Below are 7,093 nucleotides of genomic sequence, written 5' to 3'. Positions count from 1 at the left end.
CACACTTGTTTTTGTGAGATGTATAATGCTTTTTTGGGGTCAAAGCAAGATATTAAAAACTTGAACAATCATTAGGTTGAGGTACTAATTCAAAGCTCAATAATTCATCCATGATCCATTCAGTTGTGGTCAAATTAATGCATTTTTAATTTTTAATTTTATAGTAACTTTTAATTATATACTTATAGAGAGGGAATGATTATTCGCTCATCAAAATAGTTTAAGTAATTTAATTAGATACTTTCTAAATTTATGTATTTATGATTTATTTTTTAATATTTAGATGTACGACTTTCTTTTATCTTCTAATTACCTCACCACAAAAGATGCCAAGTTTATGTACTTTTTTCATGATATTTATTGCTTTCTTTTCCTTGAATGATATTTTTCTTTTCAAGGCATCAATAACATATCCATATAGGTCACTTTTGTTGAGCACATACTCCTTAAAATGGATCCTTTGAATGGAAAAATTTCATGTTATGAAGCTGAAATTGCAATGAACCTATTTTGGACTCGTTAATGAGTAGTTTCAAAACCACATTTGAATTTATGAGATTATCCCTAGTGAATTTTATTTTAGAAATTATAAAATTGCAGATTAAAGATGCTAAAATAATTAAATATTTGATATTTATTGTAAGAAAATGTGAAATTAATCTGACTTTGATACTCCCTCTGATTCTAAATGAAGGAGCAAGTTGAACGGTTGGTTTTGGTCCTAAATAAAAACCTCATTCTCCTTCAACCCCCTCATTTATTATTTTTCTTTCAAACTACATATCCCTAGAGCGGTATTTTAGGAAAATCATCAACATTTTTTTTAACAAATTATTAACTTATCTAATTTTTTAATCTATGAAAATTAATTAATTATCTCCTATAGTTAGGATCATGTGTACATATGTGAAAGCAATAACTTCAGGAACAAAAAAAAAATTATGGATCATCAGTATATATTTAGGTAAGGCACATTTATTTTTCTTTTGTTTTTTTTATTTTTGAGATTCTTTATGCTCATTTGGAGTCAAAGCAAGATATTAAAAACTAGAACAATCATTAGGTGAAGGCACTAATTCAAGCTCAATGATTCATTTGTGATCCATTCAGTTATGGTCAAATTAATTTATTATTAATTATATACTAAAAATTCCAAATAAGAAAGATAAAATACTGAAAAAAAGATAAGGCTAAGGTACACTTTTATCCCTAAACTATTTTCAAAAGAGCAATATTACCTTTAAACTATTAGTCGTAGCAATGTTGCCTCTAAACTATTAGTCGTAGCAATGTTGCCCTTAAACTAATCAAATCGAAATAATGTTGCCGCTATCATTAAAACGTCCGTTACTATAATTTGTAGGACTCATTTTTTATGAGTCAAGGTGTAATTTTGCCCCTAAAATATTCTCAAAGGAGCAATGTTGCCATCACCATTTAAAAATATTAAAATTAAATAAAAATAAAATTATAATAATATTAAATAAAATAATATTAAATGTGAATATAAAAATAAACTTATAATAATATTAAATGTATGTGTAAAATAAATATAAGGAAAAATATAAATTGTAATTTTATAACTTATCAAATATAATAGAATCTTAATTAAGTTAGATATGAGTAGACTCAAAAGTATTTGCATTTACACTTATAATTATTAACATATTTATAAAAAAAAGGGTCTCAAATTATATTTTATACATGTTAATTGTTCAAAAATAAAGTTGGCTTTTAGTAGCTTCTAATTTTTGAATTTTTCTATTTTAAAAATTTTTCAAGTTTTTTTGAAATATTATATTTAAAATGATCCAATTTTCTGAAAATCACTCCGATTTCCAACTCAACTTCGGTTTCTGACTTAATAGCTGCTTAACTCTTGTCCAATCCAGCTCAATCATGAACATATTTTTTTAGTCCAAATCAAGTAGGTAATGATGGCTTTAGTCGATAGTTATAGATACAAATGAAGACACTTTTGAGTTTACTCATATTTAATTTAACCAGAATCTATTTATATTTAACAAGTTATAAAATTATAATTTATAATATTTTATTAATATACGATAAAATTTTTTCTTATATTTATTTTATATATAGATTTAATATTATAATTTTTTATTTAATTCTATGATTTTTAAAAGGTGAGGGCAACATTACTCCTTTGAGAATAGTTTAAAGGCAAAATTACACCTTAACTCATAAAAGTGGGTCCTACTAACTACAGTGATGGACGTTTTAACGGCAATGGCAACATTACTTTGATTTAATTAAGTTAGGGATAACATTGCTACGATAAATAGTTTAGGGGTAACATTACTCTTTCGATAATAGTTAAAGGGAAAATTACATCTTAATTCAAAAAGATATAAAAAAATTAATTTCAATATCCAAATTATTCATCAGAATTAAGGTATATCAAATGCTCTTGGTGTGAATTACAAGAAGGTTGAGATGAAGTGTTCAACTGAATCTAGTAAAGAGCAAAAGTGAAAAACCCATTTAATGCAATCTTGAAGATTAATGAAGATGGGCTTAGTAAACCTTTCACTGATAGGAGAGCTCAGGAATGTGATTCAAAGAGCAAGGCCCGTTAGGAACTGATGGGGTCTATATAAGATGGTTGTTAATTTGGATGAGGGCTCATATGTTCCTATTACCATTGTAGATAAGATTTATATATAATATAAGGATATTGTTAGTGAACAGTATGTAAGTATCTCTATAGATGCTATTTGAGTCTGAAATATGTCTTGATCTTGGTAAGTTTTCAGGACCCAACTCACATAGACTTTCTTATATAAAAAATAATTATATATGATATAATTTTGTTAGCAAGATAAGTTCCTAGAAGGAATAGATATTGAAATGATAAAGATGTGAAGATGAATCATGCATATCGGTTAGGTAGAAGCAAGAACTGCTTGAAAAGTCATTACAACGATTACATTTGAGAAATTAATATACTATCTAGAAATATAACAAAATAAAGAATGATGTGGTCATCAAATTAATGAAAAAAAGGCAACGTATTCTTTTCCTTAACTAATAGTCTTGTCCCTGTTGGATTTTCTTGTTAAAGTTTTAATGACGCAACACTGAATAGTGTATTAAAGAATAATTTTTTTTCTCTGTTAAGTTTTTATCTTATTGTTTTTTATAGTTAAAATTTTTTAAGGAGGCACTTTTGTAAATAACAGGTATCTGAAAAGGAGTGTTATGAATATAAATGTTTGTGATAATCAATCGCCCCGGAAGCCCTTCATCTTTTCTCAAATAACTCTCATTATACTGTTCATGACATTTATTTTCCACTCATGTTTATGGCCTTTATTATCCACTATTTGTTATTTAACATGATGAGACTCATATATACCTATAAATTGGGCATACCATTTGTAATGAGATATTTTATAAGATGATAAATTATTTCTATTACTCTCTCACCTTAATTTCTCTATTCCCATTATTTTACGACAAATTAAAAGACATTTTTTTGTTAAGAACAGGAGGAAAGTAGCTATCCAAAACATAATATCATGTAAAGGCTATGTATATATTTTAAGATAAAGTTGCCTATCTAATGCTTACGACTCAAGAATATCAATAATGACGTCATTTTGACTTTTTTCAAATGTCTAGAGGCAATTAATATATATAACAACAACAAATGTTATTTCACTATGTAAGGTCAATTACATGTTGTAATGACCCAAAATAAAAATTATAAAATTAAAATTAATAATTGAATTAATCCAAAAGCTTGATTAAAAAAACAATTAAAAAATTTAAATGTTAATCATAACATCATTTGATTATATTTTTATATACTTTTAGAGTTAACTCATCGAGGTAATTAATAGATCAATGGTAATTGTCATTGGTTTTAACTTTAACATCTGGGTTTGAATCCTCTTATGTTAAGAGTGAAATTTTTATTTTCTTCAATCTCTTTAAATTACCATTTTGCCCAGAGAGAATCAGACCAAAAAAAAAAAAAAAAAACGTGTTTTGCTTCTTCCATCCTCCTCTTCCTCATTTTGGAAAACTCTAGACCAAGTGAGGGTGAGAAAGAGATCGTCCTCCACTTGCTTCTTCCATCATCCCTTCACTGCCGTTCAGATCGCTGGTCATGCGACCGAGTGCAGTGGTTCAGGTAGCTGATCCTTGGTCGCTTACTCCGTTAGCCTCCGCGTCCTTCTCTGTCGTTGGTATGATCTGACCCTCTTTCTTTTTCTTCATTTCTTCCATTCGAGAGTTGTGAGCACGCGAGTAGTTGGTTTAGGATTTATGGGGGGTCTAGTTCGTGAGTTGGAGGCTGGTCAGTTACTGTTTTCTTCTCCCCTCTTCAAATTCAATTCCATCTTCTTCCTCCCCTGCAAATTGTCGCTGCCGATCGCTGCCGTGGCGGGGGTTTTGTTAAACTCATAGCTTCTTCCATTTTGCTTGTTGCCATCAGAACCGTTAGTGGCAGTAAACTTTCTCCTTAATCCCCCTGTTTTTGTGTTGCTGCGTGTGTGCTTCCATGGTTCCTTGATTTTTTTTCCCCAACTCCCGTTAATTTTTTTCATTTCTGTCGTCAGTGATTCTGAGGTGAAAAGCGTTGATCTCTGCTTTCTTTCTCCTTGATAACTCAATGCTTGTGTGTGTGTGATGAAACAATATGGAAGTTGCGATTTCTCTCTTGATTTTTCTGCTGCTGTCCGTGGCTGTATACATGTGTGTGTGTGCGCATATATATATATATATATATATATATTAATTTTTTTTATTGAAGCAGGATGATGACAAATATGGATTATAATTTTTCTGTTAAATTAATTTTATTTGGATTGGTTGATGCTGAAGAAATGTTGGAGTGAAGCTGGAAGAGAATAGTTTAGATATAAAACTTAAAAATTAATACTTATAAAATGTTTGTTGAAATGTTTGTCAGAGAATGTTGTAAAGGAGATTTGACTCAGGAATTATTAATACGTGATTATTTAAATTTTTAGAGATGAATAGCTTGTTAATGAAATATTTAAATAATGTTAGAGTTTTTATGAGAGGATTGAAAAGGATATATATTTGATGCTTGACAAAATGCTAATAAGGAATATATATATATATATATATTAAGTGTAAAGATTTGGTTTTAAAGTTTAAAATTTATTATAGTTGATTATGGTGGGAATCTTGAAAAGGAATTATTATAATGGTTGGGAGTTGAATAAAATTTTAATATGATTTATAGGTTTTTGAAAAGGAGAAATTTAATTAAACTTGAGAGGAGAAATTTGAATTTTAAGTAAATGGATAGCGTCCCAACTGATGTTCCAAACAAATTTATCTTTATTAAAATATTACATTTTTATGAAACCATTTTACTAGTAATAATGAAATTATTGGTTATTTTGATTTTTAAAATTACTTTATTTTGTGAAACTCACTGTACCAGATTTGATAATTTGAGTTAATCAATAAATGCAAGATTGGACTTTAGTTGTGAAATTTCATTCTGAAAATTATTGGATTGATATAGAAAATGATTTATGTGGTTTTTGACATTGAAAATGAAAATTTTATTTTGAAAATGATGATATTTTCGTATGTTTGAAAATGAATTTTAAGAAGATTTTATACAGAACACCGATTGTTAATGGCAGTTCCATTAGCCTTTGGCGTGTCATGGTCAATGACTAGCTAATTCAATTTTATGAGTTTTGTTCTTACGCTTGTTATTCGTAGGTTCATACCTGCATTTGATTTCGTGGCTTCTAGCTGCGTTTGGTTAACATTACCCTCATGGACTATGTGTCCATGTTTGTGTCGTAACTTAGGCTATGTTTGGTTAGTATTATCCTCGTGAACTTTGTGTCCACATTTACTTCATGGCTCTAGCCACATTTGGTTATTTGCCCTAGTGAACTGTGTGTCACGTGTGTTTTCTTGGCTTCTGGTCGCATTTGGTTATTTACCCTTGTGGACTGTGTGTCCACTTTTATTTTCATGGCTCTAACCATGTTTGGTTATTTGCCCTTATGGACTGTGTATTTACATTTGTTAATTTTTTGATAACTTGGTTATTTGGTGATTTATATTTTATTATTTTTTAAATTTATTTACAAGTATTTTGTCATTTAAGTGCCTTTTTGAAATCAAGTGATAATAACAATTGTTATAATAGTTCAATAGTTCAATAGTTTAAATTTCATAGAGCCATTTTATTTTAAAATTTATTAAATTTTATGAAAATTGTTGTCTCTTTTACTTGCATAATTATTTCAAAATCTTTTTTACTCATGTTCAATTATTTATTGTGGGACATTATTTATTAGAAAATTATTTTTGATCTCAAATATCTTAACTGACACTGATCCTCATTCAGTCAACCCTTGAGAACTTTTAGATGTGTTGGGTGGAAAGCTAACCAAAATCTCTCCTATTGATGTAATTATAAAAACTTATGTATTTTATTTTGAAATATAATTAGATGCTCCACATAGATTATGGTTAAAGGTTCCAGTGATCTGTATATGTGTCTGCTGGTAAAAGGAGTTAAGCTCTGAATTATATTATTTGTTATGTAAAATATTGTGTTGTAGTTTTTGTGAAATCCTATTTACACAGAATTTTTTGCCAAAATTTTTACAAAAATATTAAATTTTTATTATAATAATTTTTATTAAGTATGTCATAATTTTCAATACAAATTTAACAAATTTTAAAATGAAAAACTTTCTAATCTAGGGTTCAAGGGATGTGTGATAGGGTTCATATCCTGTGCAAGTCAACCTCTATTTTTAAGGTGGACACATGTATTACACTATCTTCTTCCTAATTCTATTTATAAATCACTTTCAATATATTTCACTAGAATCAAGGAAAATTTTAAATCTCATTAATTTTGTCTTAAAATTTAAAAAATTTTCATATTTACCCTTTAATAAATATTCTAAATTCATTATTGGTATTTTTATTCAAAATATTTAATAAGGGTAAAAATGTAAATAAATAGCACTGAAAATTGACAAGTGTCTATAAATAGGATCAAATTTTTTTCTCTCTATCTATAAATAGGATCAAAAAATATCATTTTACTTTATTATTT

Source organism: Prosopis cineraria, unplaced genomic scaffold (assembly GCF_029017545.1).
Source record: "Prosopis cineraria cultivar Desert tree isolate PC_DT_omini unplaced genomic scaffold, ASM2901754v1 PC11, whole genome shotgun sequence".
Taxonomy (NCBI): domain Eukaryota; kingdom Viridiplantae; phylum Streptophyta; class Magnoliopsida; order Fabales; family Fabaceae; genus Prosopis; species Prosopis cineraria.
The sequence above is the reverse complement of the archived record's forward strand: the minus strand, read 5'-3'. Positions refer to the sequence as shown.